The sequence below is a fragment of the Xenopus laevis genome, chromosome 8S (genome assembly GCF_017654675.1).
Source record: "Xenopus laevis strain J_2021 chromosome 8S, Xenopus_laevis_v10.1, whole genome shotgun sequence".
NCBI lineage: Eukaryota > Metazoa > Chordata > Amphibia > Anura > Pipidae > Xenopus > Xenopus laevis.
In genome coordinates, this window is record NC_054386.1 from 8,436,506 (window position 1) to 8,459,218 (window position 22,713).

General features: G+C 38.0%; 1 protein-coding gene across 2 annotated transcripts in view; it reads right to left on the reverse strand.

Moving 5' to 3' along the window:
• The window catches only part of kcnh5.S (potassium voltage-gated channel subfamily H member 5 S homeolog), a 154,299-nt gene that overhangs the window by 130,670 nt on the left and 916 nt on the right, over nt 1-22,713 (reverse strand). The window lies entirely within an intron of this gene.

Consider the following 22,713-nt stretch of genomic DNA (forward strand, 5'->3'; position numbering starts at 1 on the left):
ATTCCCTGCTCTTTTCAGCATTACATGCATAAATGGTTAGTTAAAGGGATACTGTCATGAGGGAAAAAAAAATTTTCAAAATGAATCAGTTAATAGTGCTGCTCCAGCAGAATTCTGCACTGAAATCCATTTCTCAAAAGAGCAAACAGAATTTTTTATATTCAATTTTGAAATCTGACATGGGGCTAGACATATTGTCAACTTCCCAGCTGCCCCGGGTCATGTGCTCTGATAAACTTCAATCACTCTTTACTGCTGTACTGCAAGTTGGAGTGATATCACCCCCTCCCTCCCTTTTCCCCCCCAGCAGCCAAACAAAAGAACAATGGGAAGGTAACCAGATAGCAGCTCCCTAACACAAGATAACAGCTGCCTGGTAGATCTAAGAACAACACTCAATAGTAAAAACCCATGTCCCACTGAGACTCCTTCAGTTACACTGAGAAGGAAAAACAGCAGCCTGCCAGAAAGCATTTCTCTCCTAAAGTGCAGGCACAAGTCACATGACCAGGGGCAGCTGGGAAATTGACAAAATGTCTAGCCCCATGTCAGATTTCAAAACTGAATATAAAAAAATCTGTTTGCTCTTTTGAGAAATGGATTCAGTGCAGAATTCTGCTGGAGTAGCTCTATTAACTGATGCGTTTTGAAAAAAACATGTTTTCCGATGACAATGGATCCCTTTAAGGTAACTTGCGGAATGCATGTCCTCAATATTGAATACTATTTCTCCTTAATGTATATGCCTGCTATACTGTATAACCCAGCCGCTCTATTTTACTTTATTTTAATTTATTTTACTTACTTTATTCTATTTTATTCATTCTTACTTTATTTCTGATGTGATATTTTATGTTCACATGCTTGAAAACCCCAAGCTATATTCTGTGAAAAAAAAAAAAAAAATTCTTTGGAAAACTAATAAAACGTTTCAGTTTAAAAAAAAAAAAAAAAAGGAGATGTTAAGAGCATTAAGAACCACTCTAATGGGGGAATCTAATATTGGTCGTGAAGCAAAAATTGTTCGCAAAGTGAAAAATTTTGCCTTTGTAAAAACTTCACATGACAGTAGGATAGCGACTGCGAATGTTATAGTTTTCTATACTAAGCAAAGTATGTAATAAAACGACTTAATGAAAAAGTTGTTACCTTTGCTCCAAAAAGTTTTTGCCACTTTCAAGCAGGTGTCAAAGGTTTGCAATGTGCAATTAAGAATCACAATGTAATAAAAGTCTAATGAAGAATATTACATTGTGACATGCTAATTTTTATTCACAAATGTGTTTTCTTTGCAAATTTTATTCCATTTCCCAATATGTGTGGGACGTTTGGAAGCTAATAGGAATACAATCTAAACAGAGGCTTCTTTTAAAGAATATAAATACAAGTGTTGTAAAACAGCAATCAGGAAGACAAATATAGAATATGAGGAACCGATTGATTTGCAGGCAAAAACTAATCCCAAAATTATAAATATGAACAAGTAATAAAAATATGCTTTTTCTGATGAAGTAAGTAGGAACTTGGAAAGTGGGGTTTTTATGATCTATTTGGATTTTGTTGATGCTTTTGTCACATAAATGACTACTTTCTAAAATAAAGTATGTTGGTCTTGATATTGATACATGGATTGATATTTGTACATGGATAGGAAACTGGCTACACGATTGTTTACAAAGTACATTCTATTGCTTGGTGTAGGGTTCTTAGTAGACTATCACAGAGTTTCATGTTTATTCAACTTGTTCATTAATATCGTAATGAAAGTAATGTATTGGTATTTGCATGTGACAAAACTATGCAGGTCATTTAAATCTATCCAGTATATGGCATCCTTGTACACGGCAAAAGGAAAGTGGTGACAAAAAAAACTATGTGAACAAAATGTATACATTCAAATTTCAACCTACATATACAAAAAGTTGACAATGCAAAACACCTAAATCTCTGGTGAGAAAAAGTTCCTACAAGCAAATTGCAAGGGGAGCACATATTGTACTGTTTGTTTCATAAGCTCAACAATTGCTCATTAGTCATTTGTTGAAGGAATACGTCATTCTAAACATGATGCAACAGAAGGTCTGAACTTTGTAAAGAAGTAAACAAGAATGGATGCCAACTAAAGACTTTGTGGAAAACTTCAGATTAAACAAGCCAATTATCAGTGTCATTAAAATTACATTAATTGGAGATCAAATATTTCTCTGGAGACTCCGTAACCCAATGGGTAAACAAGTTATTCCTCTTTAAAAGGCTTTTGCATTATTTACTGAATTGTAAAGATGAAGATACACAGAGCTATTTGTCACAGCTACAAAAATAGACAATGGTGATCATTTACTGATAACTGTCTCTATCGGTGGTTTAACAAAGGCACTTCTCAGCACTGTCTATGGCAGGGTATTTTCTGGTGTTTGGCAGCCATGACAAGTAGCTGCTGCTAGTAGCTCCGGGGTGTACATCATACAAATAAATTCGTCATTATATACAAAATGTAACCTTGCAATCCTTTAGCTTCGGATAAACCATCAAAATGTCTTTATATAGTTACATAATATAACATTTTAAAATCCAGGGGTCTGTCCAAACACTGCATATGCATTACCACCTAATATCTGAGATTATTGTTTTTGTTTCTATTCACCAATACAATACAGCTGGTTGAGAGATCCTACAGTTGAGTCCTAAAGTTTAACTATCCACAGTCCTGCTTACTATCACCCGCCCTCCACTGATTGCCCCAACCCTCTGTTCTGCAACTACATAACCTAGTCCCTTTCCATTTCCATTTATGCTTCCAGATTAAAGGGCAAGGCCAAGGCAGGGGTTGAAGGCTTTAGGGACATGTAAATTAAGGTGGCCATACTTGGGCAGATTAAAGCTGCCGATATCGGTCCTTTAGACTCAGTGTCGGACTGGCCAACATGGATACCAGGAAAAGTCCCGGTGGGCAAAGGTGTCAGTGGGCCCTTATACTGCTAAACATTTGGCCTATTTCATGGCCATTCCCTATTTCTATGAGAACAAAGTGGCTAAATAGATGGAATAATAGATCATAGTATGTAAAGAAAAGGAGAATAGATGAGTGAGGAAATGAAGAATAATAGTCTAAGATTAACTGGTGGGCCCCTAGTCAAAGTTTTTTGGTTGGGCCCCTGGTGTCCCAGTCCGACACTGATTAGACTGATTCAGCATCTTATCTTCCCAATCGATATCTGGCCAAAAATCAGTCTGATAATGGTCGGCCAGGTTTGATTTTTCCTGCGACTTTCCTGCGACGAACGCTACTCCGCAAATTCACTAAAATGCGGATTACCTCTTGCCAGAGATGCCTTCACCACCACAGACCAGGTGAAGTGCTATAAAGCAGCTAGATCTTCCTCAATCTGTCACTTATCCTGTGAGCCTAAAATGCATCAAAGTTCAAAAAATGCTGGCGTCTTTTCCTTTTTTCAGCATGATTGCCTGCAAAAGTCCTAACAAACTTTTTTTTGGGGAACCGGTTTTTTCCAGACATTTCATAACATATGGAATATTCATTTTACGGTGGGCTCATGTCTAGGGCATTATATTAACTCGCTTGTCTTTTTTAAGGTTCCCTGGACGTGTGTAATATAAACCGGTAACCATTTGCACCAACATTTATAATAAAGACGTCCATACAACTTTAAATTACCCGCCATATGCAAATTGACCTGAGAGCAATAAAACTAGTAAATTTTCGCTAGGCAGAAACTAATGCTAGTGCATCTTCGCTTTGAAATGCTCGCACAGCCGAAGTAACACTAGCGAAAAGTCGCCAGCGTTCGGTGCCCAGGACGAAACGCCACATATTATTGAATTGGCTTATTTGTAGTGCATTTGTGCCTAATGAAGTGTTGCGATGGGTGCGAAACAGACACGGGCAAAAATTTGCCGGTTAGAGAATCTGCTACTACTATGAACTGAGTCTTTCTATGAAAATAAAGGAATTGTAGGGTTTTTTAATAAAATCAAGCTGAGGTCATTTAAAATATATCCTCAGTTAATACCAATCTTTTAAGAACAAATATCTAAGAAGACAGTGAGCAAGTTTGCAATTCCATGGTCTCAAAGGAATCCCAGTGCAGACAACCCTTTCCCTCCTTTATTCTGAAACACAAAGAAACAAAACCCCTTTGTAATAAAATCATTATGCAACATTACTCCCAAAGACATTTAACTTCTCTACTGATGTTACAGATACAATTATAAAGTGACTGCAGTATTTGAAGCCTTTATAACGAAAAGTGCTACAATATAAACAAATGGCTTTGGAACAAACCGTGTCATTTTGAGAAGCATCTAGTCATTATGGCTTTGTCTCATTGTTTGAATATTGGATCCATTATTCAGAAACCTGAAATATAGCAATGAATTGTCTCACAGATTACTATGTAAACAAACAACTTCATTTGTGTAGATGACAATGTTTTTGTCTAAGGGATCCTGTCATCAGAAAACATGTTTTTTTTCAAAACGCATCAGTTAATAGTGCTACTCCAGCAGAATTCTGCACTGAAATCCATTTCTCAAAAGAGCAAACAGATTTTTTTATATTTAATTTTGAAATCTGGCAGGGCTAGACATATTGTAAATTTCCCAGCTGCCCCTGATCATGTGACTTTAGGAGAGAAATGCTTTCTGACAGGCTGCTGTTTTTCCTTCTCAATGTAACTGTGGGACATGGGTTTTTACTATTGATTGTTGTTCTTAGATCTACCAGGCAGCTGTTATCTGGTTACCTTCCCATTGTTCTTTTGTTTGGCTGCTGGGGGGGAAAAGGGAGGGGGTGATATGACTCCAACTTGCAGTACAGCAGTAAAGAGTGATTGAAGTTTATCAGAGCACAAGTCACATGATTTGGGGCAGCTGGGAAATTGACAATATGTCTAGCCCCATGTCCGATTTCAAAATTGAATATAAAAAAATCCATTTGATCTTTTGAAAAATGGATTTCACTGCAGAATTCTGCTGGAGCAGCTCTATTAACTGATTCATTTTGAAAAAAATGTTTTTCCCATGACAGTATCCCTTTAACATTGTAGCATTACTGTAGTTACAAGAAGGTGGAGAAACACAGTTGCCTTTGAGGAGGAAGTGTAAGGTCGCTGGAAACTTATTGGCTTAGTTAAATAGGGATATATTTCCTATTAGTCTTTTTAAAGGGGTTGTTCGCCTTTAAAATAACTTTTAGTATGGTGTAGAGCGTGATATTCTGAGACAATTTGCAACTGGGTTTCATTTTTTATTATTTGTGTTTTTTTCGAGTTATTTAGCTTTTTATTCAGCAGCTCTCCGGTTTGCAATTTCTGCAAACTGGTTACCAGGGTCCAAATTACCCTAGCAACCATGCACTGATTTGAATAAGACACTGGAATATGATTAGGAGATGGCTTGAAAAGAAAGCTGACAAATAAGTCGCAATGACAATAAAGTTGTATCCTTACAGAGCATTTTTAGATGGGGCCAGTGACCTCCATTTTAAAGCTGGAAAGAGTCAGAAGAAAAAGGCAAATAATTGAAAAACTATAAAAAAAAAAACAATGAAGACCAATTGAAAAGTTGCTTAAAAATAGCCATTCTATAACATACTATGGGCAGATTTATCAAAGGTGAAGGTGAATTTCTGAATGAAAATAATTTGAATTTCAAACAATTTTTTTGTGCATTTCGACTAGGGAATAGTCCAAATTGAAAATCCAAACATCAAAAATGTATCATGTACTGTCTCTTTAAAAATTAAGGTGGCCATACACGGGCCAATAAAAGCTGCCGACAGACCGTGTCGGCAGCTTATTGGCCCGTGTATGGGGCCCCACGACGGGCTTCACCGATTGAGATCTAGCCGAAAGTCGGCCAGATCTCGATCGGATGGGACAGAAAATCCCGTCGGATCGCGGCCGCATCTATTCGTTGATGCGGTCCCGCGATCCGACCGCCCGTTTGCGAATGCTAGGACCCTCAAGGTGGGCATATCGGAGGGAGATCCGCTCGTTTGGCGACATCACCAAACGAGCGGATCTATCCATGTATGGCCACCTTTAGACTTCGACCATTTGCCAGATAAAACCTGCCGAATTGCTGTTTTAGCCTATGGGGGACCTCCTAGAACCTATTTGGAGTCAATTGGTGGACTTTGAAAAATCAAAGTTTTTTGGGGGAAAAACTTTGAATCGAATTCAATCGAATGCGCTATTCCTTTGATTCATACAATTCTAATTCGTCCGAATACAGACCTATTTGATAGAAAACGGACCTATTCGATTTGTCTTTTTGAATTCGAATTTCTACGTTTTTTCAATTTGAAATTCGACCCTTGATAAAAATGCCCCTAAAAGTTAACTTAAAGATGAACCACCCCTTTAATAGGACTAAATGGAATATATGGTATCTTTAGGCTCAAGCATATTGATCCTTTATCTGTAGAGCCATACCTGTTTTAAAACAGCTGTCACCGGAACAAAGTCATCAACAGACTTCTGATTTTTATTGTACAGGTAAAAGATCTCTTATCCAGAAAGCTAATGTTTATTATCTGACTTATGGGAAGGCCACCTCACACAGATTTTATTTTAAGCAAATAATTTTATAAATACAGAAAAAAAAGAAAAAAGATTTGATGATTACTAAGTAGCATGAATCCATACTGGAGGCAAAACAATCCTCTTGGGTTTTTTTAATGATGAAATGATTTATAGCAGGCTATAAATCATTAAAAAAACATTTCTTAAAAAAAATGTTTAAAAAAACATTTCTTATCCAGACATTCTAATCTGTATTATTATTAGGAATGCCCCGAATCCCGATTCGTGCTTCGGCCAGGATTCAGCCTTTTTCAGTAGGATTCAGATTCGGCCAAATCCTTCTGCCAGGCCGAACCTAATCCGAATTTGCATATGCAAATTAGCGGTGGGAGGGAAATTGCGTGACTTTTTTTCACAAAACAAGGAAGTAAAATATGTTTCCCCTTCCCATCCCTAATTTGCATATGCAAATGCATAAGCAAATTAGGATTCGGATTTGGTTCGGTATTCGCCCGGACCTTTCGCGAAGGATTCGGGGGTTCGGCCGAATCAAAAATAGTGGATTCGGTGCATCCCTATTATTGTATTTTGCTTTATAAAAATCGAGAAATTTTAGGACACATTATTTCAAAATGTGAGAACATTCTGTTGTCCATGGACAGGCCGGGGTAAAGCCTGTCCGGATGGGGGAGCAACGACACCAGGGAGGTGCTGTAAACAGTAGCAATAATGATGGAGCCATGAATAGCCATGGTCATTGGTCTATCAGTATATGATAAAAATCTCAGTTTTAGGCTTATAAAGTTGATCCAGGGACTGGTCTGATCTTGGTGTAGGGAAGGAATTTTTTCCCCATCTGACCCAAATTAGAGATGGCTTTATATGTTTTTTTTTTAATTATGTCTGGAACAACTAGCAGTTAAGCAGGTTTTATTTAGTGAAAACAGATATATCTGATGGATGTAGGTCTTCTTTTAACTAAGGATGAACCGAATCAGCTAATTTGGATTCCCAAACCCCTGAATACCGAACTGAATCCGAATTTGCATATTCAAATTAGGGATGGGAAGGGGAAAACATTTTTTATTTCATTGTTTTGTGCCAAAAAGTCACATGATTTCCCTCCCCAACCCTTATTTGCATATGCAAATTAGGATTTGGATTCAGTTCGGCCAGACTGAAGGAATCGGCCGAATCCTGGATTCGATGCATCCCTACTTTTAACCTAAATGACTACAGGTATGGGATGAGTTATCTGGAGACCCATTATCCAGAAAGCTCTACATTATGGAATGGCCGTCTCCCATAGACTCCATTATAATGAAATAATCCAAATTTTGAAAAGTGATTTCCTTTTTCTGTGTAATAATAAAACAGTAGCTTGTACTTGACCCCAACTAAGATATAATTAATCCTTATTGGAGGCAAAACCAGCCTTTTGGGTTTAATTAATGTTTACTAGTAGACTTAAGATATGAAGATCCAAATTACGGAAAGATCAGTTATCTGGAAAACCCCAGGTCCCATACCTGTACTTTGTTCCTATATACAAAGCAGGACTGACCCACTGGGATGTTGGACTTACTGGGCCCTGGCCCCCCATTAGTCCCTATGGCTGGCGGTCTGCTAGTTGGTGGGGGGCCCTAGAGGTTGGGTTCCCAATGGGCCAAAGTACCTCAGTCCAATACAGACTATAAATACATTATATCTACATCTTAGTCTACTAAAGGGAAACAGATTTAATAATTGTCTTAATAATTTTTCTAATAAATATCCCTGTATGCTTTTTAAAACATAATTTAATTGTGGGGTCCAAATAATTGCCTCTCCACTCAACCAATGGTAACATACGAGTTAGGAAAGGAAAGTCAAAGGTCTACCCTTTTGGTAATTCTGCCAAACAAGTGGATATACCCACGTAACACAACACAAAGCATAGAAAGAGGACTGGGACAGCGAAAAGAAAGCCACATAATCACTACCAACTGAATTGCATATCAGTCACAATCTCTAATGTGCAATTGACTTAGCAACAAAAATTATTGCTGTCACATGTCACTACAAATAGCGTTGAAGGCCTTTTCAATGATGCATAAAATACCCTGTTTTACGGGCAAGTCAGCATTCGAATCACTTTGTAATGGATAGCCGTGAGGTGCATTAAACAATCTTACATCTAAGTATAACCACAGTTTCCTTTGTGCATGTACAGCAGCTAGTGTTAAAGCTTTGTTATGGCTCACTCCATTTCAGATTCATTTATAAATCATGTATCTAGTAATAGATGGAATTAGTGCTTGCGATAGAGCCACGCATTCAGTTAGTGCAGTAAGTAAACACGGCTTATTCACAGAGCGGCCAAAAATGCTCACTAAACAAATGGTTTCCATTTAAAAGCATAATGTACTTAAACAACTTGAGATGGGGCGGCTTTTATACAACAAAGGCACATGAATGATGCTTTTCAAGGAACCAGCAAGGAATACAACTACGTCTATTAATACTAAGGGGCTGATTCACTAAATTCGAGTGAAGGATTCAAAGAAAAAAAACTTTGAATTTCGAAGTATTTTTTGGGCTACTTCGACCATCGAATGGGCTACTTCGACCTTCGACTACGACTTCGAATCAAAGGATTCGAACTAAAAATCGTTTGACTATTCGACCATTCGATAGTCGAAGTACTGTCTCTTTAAAAAAAACTTCGACCCCCTAGTTCGGCAGATAAAAGCTACCGAAGTCAATGTTAGCCTATGGGGAAGGTCCCCATAGGCTTGCCTAAGTTTTTTTGATCGAAGGATATTCCTTCGATCGTTGGATTAAAATCCTTCGATTCGAAGGTTTTAATCGTTCGATCGAAGGAATAATCGAATTTTCGGTACTAAATCCTTCGACTTCGATATTCGAAGTCGAAGGTTTTTAATTCCTAGTCGAATATCGAGGGTTAATTAACCCTCGATATTCGACCCTTGATGAATTTGCCCCTAAATGTAATGTATTGTTATTCTATTCATGATCTTGGTGTTCTCCAGCCTTGGCCTTCGCTGTTATCCTGTACAATATTGACAAGCAGTACATTATTTGGTTTAACTGACCCCAGCTGACAAGTCCTTACAACAATAAACAGTGAAACTCATACATATATTAGGGGGTCCATTTATTTAGCTCGAGTGAAGGAATAGAGGAAAAAAACTTCGAATTTTGAATGGTTTTTTTGGCTACTTCGACCATTGAATGGGCTACTTCGACCATCGAACTATTCAAACATTTGATAGCCTAAGTACTGTCTCTTTAAAAAAACTTCAACCCCCAACTTCACCACCTAAAACCTACCGAAGTGCCTATGGGGAAGGTCCCCATAGGCTTTTTAATGTTTTTTTAGGTCGAAGAAAAATTGTTCGAATCGAACGTTTAATCGTTGCGCTAAATCCTTCGACTTCAATATTCGAAGTCGAAGGATTTAACCTCAATGGTCGAATAATTAACCCTCGATATTCGACCCTATGTAAATCTGCCCCTAGAACTGTTTATTAAGTGATTTATTTAAGTGATGCTCTAGACATGCTTTTGAAGTGTTCTATGCACATTCACCCCACAATGTTCTCTTTTCATTAAAGGGGAACTATCGTGCAAATGAAAATTTAATATAAGCTTCATCACAATGAAATAAGAAACTTTGTAAATACAATCAATTAAATATTCTGCATCTTTTCACTATTCCTCTCTCAGCATCTGTTTTTCTTCATTCTCTCTTCATGCAGCAGTTGGGTGTCAGATATTCATTGACAGTTACTCTGAAAAAAAACGCAGCTTTTGCGGAAAACTCCAAACAATTCGGAGTTTTCGGGGGAAAGCTCCGAAGTTTGCCCAACGCTTTGCCCGGGCTTTTTTCTTCATAAATAAGGTCCATTCGGGAATTTGTAGTTGCTCGGAGTTTTATATTAGAAATACTGAGATAAATTCGGACCTTGATAAATAACCCCCATAAAGTGTCGACGACCCCCCTCCCAAAATATTCTTCAATATTAGAAAAAAGGTCACAAATAGAAAACAGAAAGTTTTTCATGCTTGTGTTGCTCCCCAACTCCTTTTACTTCTGAATGTTGCTCACGAGTTCAAAAGGTTGGGGATCCCTGCCCTAGGCACATACCTCTTCAGAAATGGATTAATGGCACGTGGGGCCCCTATGCTACATCCACATAGGGCACCCTTGTAGGCTTTTGTTGGGTCCCAATTAGGGATGGGTGGATTTTTTAGCCTTGTTTCGGCGCGGAAATTACGCCCATAGACTTGTATGGCGTCATGTGGCAAAAGAAAAAAATGACGCGCGTCAAAAAAAAATTGCTGCATGTCAACGTTTTTTTGACGCCTAAAGACTTTAATGGGCGTCAGCGTCATTTCGCCGGTGGTGAATTTTTGACGAAACGAAATGGGTCGAATTCGCCCATCCCTAGTCCCAATGTGTGCAAATCCAGTCACACATACACCGGAGCAGGCCACCATCAGAGAGACATAGGGGGTACAGCTGTACCAGGCCCAGGCCTAAAGGGGGATCCAATGTAATTTCTCCTACCGCACACCTGTAGTTCACCAATCCTGGTGGTGCGTCTCTTCCATAGACCCGGCCAGGTCTCCTAGCAACGTATATGTATAGAAAGACGGATCCGCACACACACTGATTAATGCAGTTGGGGAGTATCCCCTTTTATTTAGCCACCAAACATCAATGTTTCGGGGGGGAAACGTGTGCGGATGTGTCTTTCTATACATATATGTTGCTAAAGGGGGATCCGGCTGTGCTGCACTTTTTGTATTAGCCGGTCCCCCCTTAACAGCTTTGCTGAAGCTGTGCCGAAGACCTGAAGCCGCACTGAAGACCACGAAAAGACCCAAAGTTGAAGTACTGACGCCGCCAAAAGACCCGAAGCTACAAAAGGTGCCGAAGGAAACCGAAGAAGCTGAAGAAGAACCTAAGGTAAGTTCCACTGAACACCAATGTCTTTTTTTTTATTTTATTTTATTGAAGCCCTGGCCACCAATGTTTTTTTTAAAATATTCTATGGGGCCCCTGACCACCAATGTTTTTGTAGGGTTTTTTTTTTTTTTTAACCATTTTTTAGCGCTGGTGTCTGTGTGGACTTTTTACTGTGGGGTGGGATCTGGGGTGGGGGTTGGAGGCAGGATCTGGGGAATTTTGCTGTATGGGGTCCCGTGAATTATTATGGCGGCCCTGTACCAGAGTGCTCTACTCTGTGTCGGGTTTGGTGCAATTGTTTGATGTTTTATCCCCACAAAGAAAAGTGGGGTAGAAAGGACAACAAAGAAAGAAGATTATAGTATTCATTTACCTGTAACTCTCCAGCTGTTGATGAGTTACAGCTCCCAGTACCCCTTGATGGATTTACTAAAAATATCTAACAATTGCCAAACAACGCAATATGTTCCATGATCTTTTATTCAAAGGATGAATGGCACAACTTCCAACTGTTGTGGCACTGAATAATGCTGTGCAATTAGCATAAAAATGTATTATTTCTTTATTCGCTCTGAACTGGTAAATATCACTACTGAAGCATACTGAGAATATATGGCATTTAAATACTGAAATAAATTTCCACTTAATTTAAATATTGTTGGGTGGAGGATTTTTATAATTCTCTATTTTAATTGTTCTCATTTTAAAAATTTTTTTTCACAGACACGGAATGCTACACTACGCAGATAGTAGGCATTTTTCTACATTCAGCTGTCACCACGGCAACTTAAATACTCGTAAATTAGCGATTCTTCAACGCTTTGTCAGTTTAACTGTTTAATTGTGTAGAAGTATGAACTTTAGTCATTACTGATTCATGATCCTATTGAAATATGTTACAAATTCCAATTCCCTTTGCCTATTTATATGCAGGATAATTAGAAATTATCATTTAGATAGCCATTGTCAAAACAAGATGGTTAGGTTAGGGCTGGATTTCCCTCTGCAGCTCCCCTAGGCTGCATGGTCCTAGCGCCCGTCTGTCTTTCCCAAAATTTTGCAGCCGTAGGCCTTGCCACAAATCCAGGCCTGACTAGCCCAAAACCTTCTTATGGTCTAGATTATTTAACACTTAGGGGCAGATTTATCAAGGGTCGAATTTCGAATTCATGGGAGTTTTTTTTAAAACTCCCATGAAACTAAATTTATTAAAAAAAAAAAAAAAAATTCAAAACTCGGGTGAATTCTATTCGAGTTTTTTCTCCAAAAAGACCTTGATTGTCAGGAAGGCTGCATACAACTCCACATTGATCCGAGGACGTCTTCCATTGACTAAAACAGCAATATGGCAGGTTTTAGATGGCGAATAAACTAATTTGAGTTCTTAAAGTGCCAGTGTATGATAAATCTCGAAAAATGAATTTGAATTTTCAAAAACAACTTGAATCGAATTTTAATAATTGCCTAATCGAATTTGACAGTTTTGGCCATTAAAAACTAGAAACTTCTAATTGAAAATTTGAATTTTTACTTCCACCCATAAGCGTTTGATAGCAATTGAATAACTGTGTAAAATATCTTCTGTTGTTCCACAACACTATTTATAAAACACTGGCAGTGATAAAGCTGACATATGAGGCCAGTGGCGGAACTACTGGGGGAGCAGGGGGTGCGTTTGCGCCAGGGAACGCAACCCCTCAGGGCCCCCCCCCCGGTGCCAATGAAAATGCAGGCCGTACGGAGGGGGGCGGTGGTTTTCGCAGCTTGCATTGAGGAGAAATACGTTTTAGAAGTTTCAATTTCAATTTTGGCCTAGTAATGGCAGTTCTTAAGGTGGCCTTAATGCTCCCCGATATGCCCACACTTTCGGCCAGATCTCGAACGGGCAGGTTAAAAAATCCCATCAGATTGCGGCCACATTTATGCGTGTATGCGGTCCCGCGATCCCCCCGCCCGTATCGGATCCATTATGATTAGCCCGATATCATCCACTTCAATGTGGGCATATCGAGGAGAGATCCTCTTGTTTAGCGAGTGGATCTCTACATCTATGGCCACCTTAACTCTCAGCTGTACATACAAGTACATCCTTCTTATCACTTGCCCTTTCTCTCTAGTGCAAGTCGGACAGACATGTGCATGGACAATTTTCTCAGGAGCAGTCCATCAATGGAAGTGTGTGAAAGAGAGGGCTGGATGGACAGTAAGTACTGAATTAACAAATCGATTTTTTTGTTTTGTCCAATCAGTTTTGATTCTATTGCACCAGCAGTTGTCTTACAGATCCACTGAAAATCACCCTCAAGGGAGACCAGATAAGCTAGCACTCAGAAGAAGCACAAAAAGCAAAAGTGTTACTAAATCTAGAACAAGGGTACAGGGATAGCAGCCTAAAATGTCACTACTACTGCGCTATAACATGAATTCTGTTTGTCAAGTCTTGAGCTCCACTTCAACAGTTTTTTTTTTTTTTTTAAACTTCCCTTTTCTTGTAAAGATGCTTCAGTTTTCTGCCAGTAGTAACAAGCTAATGTGCTTGCCTAGTTATTTTAGACTATTACTAAAGGATGATTCAGATGAATAAAAACCTTCATAGACAGTTTCTTCTAAGCATTAACTTATACCACTGCAACGTCGAATGATTTATGACCACAGTCAGCATCTCCGGGAAGGGGCTTCCAGTTACAGCAGAACAGCAGCACCATTTAAAAAGGCAGACATTCAGTGAATTCCATCCCAGACCTTAAAGTACAGGTATGGGACCTATTATTCAGAATGCTCAGATCTTTCCATAATTTGGATCTACATACCTTATAAGAAAATCATGTAAACATTAAATAAACTGAATAGTCTGGTTCTGGTTCCAATAAGGATTAATTAGATCTTAGTTGGGATCAAGTACAAGGTACTGCTTTATTATTACAGAGGAAAATGAAATAATTTTTTAAAAATTTGAATTATTTGGATTAAATAGAGTCCATGGGAGATGGCCTTTCTGTAATTCGTATGCTTTCTGGCTAATGGGTTTCTGGATAATGAATCCCATACCCTCTATGTACATAAAAAAAAGCAATAAACTTGCCCAAATAAGATTAAAAGTTTGTATTTCGCAATGTAATATTCTTCATTATTGTGCATTGCACACTTCTAAGGTATATTTGAAGGTGGTGTAATCTTTTGGAGCAAATACTTTTTCAGTCATAAATTTTATTTCATAAACTGCGCACTGGCACAAACTATAAAATTCACAATTTTCCTTCCACTGTTGGAAGTGGTTGCTAAACAGTTTCCAGGGTCACAAAAGATATATTAAATTTGTATTTTAATAAAAAGTCTTGCTGCGCAGAAGATGAGAGGTTGTAGCACTTTGGAAACACAGAATTTTTTCCCCTAGGCGTCAGTGTATCTGTGAGCTTATTAGTAAGTGAAAGATACTCTTTGATTTCCTGGTCTGCTGTGGATATGCTTCTTTGATTTATACTCCTATCATTACCCATTTTTTGCTGTTTATTCTCTGCAATAGTGTAACACAGCTCTTATTATACATTTGTTTTACCCTCTCTCCAGTTGTTCTGTAAACAGGGCTATAAACAAACTGCAAAAAGTTTTATATCAAAAAAGATATATGTCCCAAGGCCTCTTAGAGTAAAAACAAAAATAATTTATTGATATTCACATTTAAAAAGTATTCAGTACATACCACCCCACATATCCCACCTTACGCGTTTCGCACCCTCCGACGCTTAGTCACACGCCTATGAGGGTGCGAAACGCGTAAGGTGGGATTTGTGGGGTGGTATGTACTGAATACTTTTTAAATGTGAATATCAATAAATTATTTTTGTTTTTACTCTAAGAGGCCTTGGGACATATATCTTTTTTGATATAAACCTTTTTGCACTTTGACTGCCTTTGGAACTAGGGCTGGTCCCTTCGGCCATGTTGAATAGTTATATGGACTCCCGTTCTTTCAATTGATATCTATAAACAAACTGCACGCTGATGCAAGGAATACATATGGATGGGACACTAAAATTCTTCCTTGTGTATGGGGAGGACAAAGCCTTTCTCGAGAATTTGAGGAATTTGTTGAAAACAATTTTTTTTAATTGAATAAGGACATTGTGGGTTATTATAAAATAGATGACCTGAGATAAAGCCACAATAAATATACCAACATTATTAATTTTACGACATAATCATTAATTTACATATTCCGTAAGTATAAGCACCCAGAGCATCTTAGAAGCGCTCTAACCACCCAGTGCACATATTTTGGTGCGCATAGAAAACAACACAAGGGGTATTTCTTAAATGCAGGGCAGGGTAAAAAGTGGAAAAAAAAAACAAGCACAATTCACCATGTTTTTGCATTTTTCTAACTGCAGCAGGTCTATGTGCTCCAAAATAGCAAACCTTTTTACAAATGCAAATTAGGAAATGCCAACAGTCACAAGTCACAAGGATTTCTGTACAAGTATGAGACCTGTTGTCCAGAATGCCCAGGACCTGGGGTATTCTGGATAAGTGATCTTTCCATAATTTGGATCTCCATACCTTAAGTCTACTAAAAAAACTGAAAGGGGCCGATTCATTAACTTCGAGTGAAGGATTCGAAGGTAAAAAGCTTCGAATTTCGAAGTTTTTTGGGCTACTTCAACCATCGAATGGGCTACTTCGAACTTCGACTACGACTATCGAAGGATTCGTAGTAAAAATCGTTCGACTATTCGACCATTCGATAGTCGAAGTACTGTCTCTTTAAAAAAACTTCGACCCCCTAGTTCGGCAGCTAAAAGCTACCAAACTCAATGTTAGCCTATGGGGAAGGTCCCCATAGGCTTGCCTAAGTTTTTTTGATCGAAGGATATTCCTTCAATCGTTGGATTTAAATCCTTCGAATCGTTCGATTCGAAGGATTTAATCGTTCGATCGAAGGAATAATCCTTCGATCGTACGATCGCAGAATTTGCGCTAAATCCTTCGACTTCGATATTCGAAGTCGAAGGATTTCAATTCCTAGTCGAATATCGAGGGTTAATTAACCCTCGATATTCGACCCTTGATGAATCGGCCCCTAACTATAGCCAATAGAATTGTTTTAAGTATATCTTATTTAAAATAAAGTACAATGTACTAGAGAGGAAATGGAAATCATTTTTAAAAAATAGAATTATTTGATTAAAATAGACTCTCTGGACGATGAACTTCCCCTAATTCAGATCTTTCTGGATAACTGGTTTTGGGATAACTGATTTCCAGATAACTGATCTTATACCTGTAATTACAGCCTGCCATAGAAAAAAAACTGCCTTTCACCCACCAACACTCTTCTCTGCAACTAGATGCTAGGTTCAGAACTCCACCCCAGACCTAAGTGTTTTAAGGATGAGCAATAACTGGGGACACTTTTACACTCGTTTACGCTCTTGCACTTGAGTCTCAGGGTTCTGTATATGACCCCTTCAGTTTTGCTTAATAGTCGACATAAAAGATAATTTTGCACACACAGCTAAAAGAAATTAGAATGAATATTGTATACACCCATAAAAAATTATTTTGGTTAGGACCAAATGTGTTAGCGAAATTTTTTTCCCCAATAGTACATCAATCTAACTCGCCTATCCCAGGCATCCCTTGACCGGCAGACTCATACATACATAGTAGAGTAACGTTTTGATATTTAACTAATGCACATGTGCAAGATTGAATGAATCTGTGCTAAGGTCTCAAAAGGTCTGTTATGCCCCTGGCCCACCCACAGCTACTGCAGCTTCAAGCCATTAAAAATATATTCTCCAGAATTTGCAATGTAGGTCTGATCAGTAAATAAAAGATGTACAGGTATAGGATCCCTTATCCGGAAACCTGATATCCAGAAAGCTCCAAATTACGGAATGTCTGTCTCCCATAGACTCCATTATATCCAAATAATCCAAATTTTTAAAAATGATTTCCTTTTTCTGTGTAATAATAAAACAGTAGCTTGTACTTGATCCCAACTAAGATATAATTAATCCTTATTGGAAGCAAAACCAGCCTATTGGGTTTATTTAATGTTTAAATGAATTTCTAGTAGACTTAAGGCATGAAGAACCAAATTACGGAAAGATCCGTTATCCGGAAAACCCCAGGTCCCGAGCATTCTGTATAACAGGTCCCATACCTGTACTATAAACAGACTCAGGTGTATTATTAATAAGGAGAAGGAATATTACAGTTTAATGAAGAAAGCAATCAACTATGAATACTACAAACTAAATAATACTTGAACCAAGCTGTTTTACAAAGAAATCTGATTTACGATTCATATTGGATAATGGGGCTAATGCTTTCATTAAAAGAGACGAATTTCAACTTAATCCAAACATTCACATTCGAGGCCCTGCAGACAGTAGGTACCACTGCTGCCTTGCACCTCTGAGGTTTACAAACTAAGTCCAATTTGTATGTTTTTTGCTTTTCTGTGTCAATTTGCTCCCATTACTTGAAAGCATAAAAACTAGCGAACTGGTACCTAATGCAACCGATTCTACTGTGATAAGACATTTTCAACTGTAAGCTCTACTACTACTACTACTACTCACTACTGAAGTGACCAACGACAGAGCATAAACACAGCAGTGATATATAAAAGATAAGTAAAACAACATTTAAAGGGCAAGTGCACCCCAAAATAAAACACTTCCTAATAAAAGAAAACACAATTCTAAGACATTTTCCAATACACATTTATTACAAATTTCAGTGCTTTTAAAAGTTCATAAAAACAATTGTTATTGAAATCAACATTTTAGTAACACCTGGGAGCAGATTCACTAAAAGACGAAGTGGCTAACGCTAGCGACAATTCGCCCTTTAGTGAATCTACCCCCTAGTTGTTACTTATTAAACAAGTCTTACGTTCCCCAGCAAAGACAGGTCTGTTAATCAGCTGCCTTGTCTTACATTGTATCAACAGTCTGAGCCATCAGGGCAGATATGGAATAGGACAGATAAACTTTTATTAGCAATAAATATACAAATAACTTATAATAACTTGTAATATACATTTGTTACTGATTTTCTGTGTTTTTTTAGAGTTGCTTAGAATTATGTTTTCTTTTATTAGGCAAAAATATTTTTTGGGTTGACACTCCCTTTAACTATATCTAATAGGATCTAAATATCTGTTCAAAAGCTGCATATTCAACAAGATATCAGTGGAATTTACATGCCAGTTGAAATGAGTTGAGAGCTTGAATCTATAAACCTTCACTTCTAGCGAAGGCCAGCTTTTGGCCATTGACATTATAAGCTCCATAATTTGTGATCTAGGTTTGATCAATAAATAAAAGATGCATTTAAGCTGCCTGGTGTATTGTTAATCAGATGCAAGGTAAAAGAGCAGTTTAATGCAGAAAGCTCTGCACCACAACTAACAAGCATACAAATAAAAATGAAATGTAACCAAAACCAGTTTCTTTTTAAAAAGCACTTGTGGGTAAAAGTGTCTTGTGGGATTCACTAAACATCTTTTTCGGGAGGCTGGGGAAGGTTACTGCTGATATAACATAGTAAAGGAAAAACAAATACTTCTACTGCATCAGAAAAAAATGAATATAACATGTAACAGAGAGATGTATTTGATAGCATTTTCTGACCCTGGTTGATTTAAAAGTCCATTTCCAATTAGAGGGGTCTCCCACCCAAAAAACTTTTTTTTTTTGCACCATGAAAGAACTTTGTATTTATTCATAAATATATTCGCTATTAGAAGCAGTAAAGTCTGAATGTTGATATGCTCTGGGCTCCTGGTTCTGCTGGTGTAACAGAACCCAGTGATTAACAAACCACAACAGACTGACTTCTGCTCATTTCTATTTATTTCAATACTAATTTAAATTTATTATGGAACTTTTTCAACATCTATCTCGGAGATCGGTAAAATGAGTAGAGCATTTAACGTGTATGAGTTACGGCAATAGTGTCCAAAAAGGAAAAAAAAAAAAGACTTACGATGACCTCTTGTGGCAAACAATAAAAGTTATACAATGCAATGGGATTGTAGGAATAACACTGGACTGTATATATATAAATTCTTTGTTTTAAACAACACAAAACTGTTGCTGATTTTTACACTGCCTTCAAATCAACTGCACTCACAGAAGCCTCTTACAAACTGGGAAATGCATCTGATATCAAATTAAAAAACAATTTCAATGGTGTTTACTGTATTCTGTATATCTTGTATAGTACGCCATGCATTAGGGTGAAATGATGCAGGAGATGCAATGGAATGTATTAGCTCAATTTTGATACATCACCGTTTATATCCACTTGTTTGCTATGTTTAGTAAGCAGCTTTTTCGTGGTTAGAACACCGTTTCTAGGTTATTTGCATAATAATAGTAAATTTAGGTTTAAAAGTGTTCTACAAATAACAGATCTGAAATAGATACATTTCTCTAGTTTTTATATGTTTCGGTTGCTAGAAACACAAGAAGCTCTCAATGTCAACCTGAAGTTTAGTTTAGTTTGAAAATATAGAAATGGGACACTAGACAGGTTGTCTGACCTCTCTCTGGAGTTTTCACCTTGATATTCAGCCTGATCTGTACATACTGGGTGCAAATAACCTTGCCACTTATTAATACCCCTAAAGAATAAAAATACATATATTGTCCAATAAAACGGCTGTAGCCCACTCATTCCGGGACAAGTACAAAGCATATTACCAGTTCCAAGATGTAATTTGTCATTCCGATAAAAATGATTAGGGGAATTAGTCAATACAATCATACTCTGTCTGTATGAATATTTCCAAAAAAGAAACAGACACAGTCCAACATCAAACTATCTCCATAAAGGCACACATTGTATAGGAATTTTATTTAACCTGTGATTAATACAATTAATTTAGCAGTCACTATGGTAGAGATCCCAGTATACATTAACACATATGCCCCCCGTGGATTATTTATCGGAATTGGAAACAGTGTGTGATGAGCTGGGATTGGAGTGGGGAATCTCTTGCTGCCTTTATCTCTAAATGACATAACAGCAGTGAAAACATCGAGAGGATGAAGCCTACTCTGTGTCTGGGGTGTCAGATATATGCTTTACGGCTACAGGGTTACAATTATCTGCATTTATAGTCATAAACAGCTAGAGGAATTAAACACATGAGCAATGGAGTGTGGCTCTGTCCTTTAAACAAAAGAATTGTGGGTCCAAAATAAAGAGAAATACGTTGTAAAAAATGGTCTCTCACCAGGACAACCCCCCGTCCAAGCGTTGCCAATCAATTTTTTTAATATGCAAGATTCCAAATGGGGTGAGACCCATTATTAGTAAAGCAGTAGCCCAAGTGTTGTTAAGTCAAACAGACTTTTTTAGGACATACATAAGCCGAAGAGGAATTAAATGTGTGATTTAGGAATAGTGAACGGAGTCTGTCCTGGGCAACAAAAGACTGGGGCATCTATAGAAGAAGAAACTGCCTATTCAGGGACAAAACGTGTTAGGCTTACATGTCCTAATAAAGTCTTTTTTAACTTAATCATATTTGGGCTACTGCATTACTATTGAATGGGCCTCACCTCACTTGGAAATCTACATACTGAAGAAAATTGATTGGCGACCGTTGGACTGGGGGGTTGCCCTGGCGAGGGACCTATTTTATTACTTATAAATGTTTCTTTTTTTTTATTTATTTTGCATTTATTTATTTATTTGGAGGATAGAGCGACACACCATTGCTTGCATGTTGCTACAGAGTCTGTTCTGGGCAACAAAAGACTGGGGCATCTATCGAAGGAGAAATAGCCTATTCAGACACGAAACGCGTTAGGGTTGCCACCTTTTCTGGAAAAAAATACCGGCTTTCCTATATATTTATCTTTTTTTTCCCTATTAATAACATTGGGTTCAACCATCATTTTTAACAGCCAGGCTGGTAAAATACCGGCCAGGTGGCAACCCTACTTACATGTCCTAATAAAGTCTTTTTTAACCTAATCATATTTGGGCTACTGCTTTATTACTGAATGGGCCTCACCTCACTTGGAAATCTACATACTAAAGAAAATTGTTTGGCAACCCTTGGACTGGGGGGTTGCCCTGGTGAGGGACCTATTTTATTACTTATAAATGTTTCTTTTTTCTTTATTTTGCATTTATTTATTTTTTTGAGGCTAGAGCTACACACCATTGCTTGCATGTTGCTACAGAGTCTGTCCAGGGCCGCTCAGCCAAGCGGCAGCGCCAGATACATTTCCCGGGGCGGCAAAAAGCCGCTCCTGTACTTTTAAGAGCCGAATTTCCGGTTTTGAACCCGGAAATTCGGCTTTACTAGTGCGGGAGAGCGCAGTTGCACTTGTGTTCCTGCCTCGAATGCCCCCCCTGCAGATGGGTAAGCCGGCGAGGGGGGCGGTATTTTGAGGAGCCGCCTCAGGCGGCTTCTTCACCGGAATCGCAGCTGAGTCTATCCTGGGCTACAAAAGACTGGGGCATCTATAGAAGGAGAAAACTTTGCTTAGAAACTACAGTGATACCCCATGAAATACAATGAAGACCACTAATGAGCCTGAAGTAGGTTAAAGGGTGGTTCACCTTTAATTAAACGTTTAGTATGTAATATAAAGGCCAATTCTAAGCAACTTTTCCATTGGTTTTCATGATCTACTTCTTATAGTTTTATATTTTTCTTCTCACTCTTTCCAGCTTTCAAATAGGGGTCGCTGACCCCATCTAAAAAGCAAATGCTCTGTAAGGCTACAAATGTATTGTTATTGCTCATTTTTATTGCTCATCTTTCTATTCAGACCCTCTCCTATTCATATTCCAGTCTCTTATTGAAATCAATGCACGGTTGCTAGGGGAATTTGGATCCTAGCTACCAGTTTGTTTATAATGCAAATTGAGGTGCTAAATGATAAAATGAAACCCGACTGCAAATTGTCTCAGAATATCGCTCTTTACGTCAGACTAGAAGTTAATTTAAAGGTGAACAGCCCGTTTACAGCAGAATCTCTAGTGGGGAGACACAGTCATACAGGGACTTATCAGTATTTCAGTCAGGAAAGGGAAACAAGTTGCTGCAGATTTAATATTTGGGTTTTTGTCCTGCTGTGACGCACATAGAGATATCACTAGAGTGGTGAATACTTTAATATAAACAGCTGAGGGTGGAATTAAATAGTTAGAGAGAGA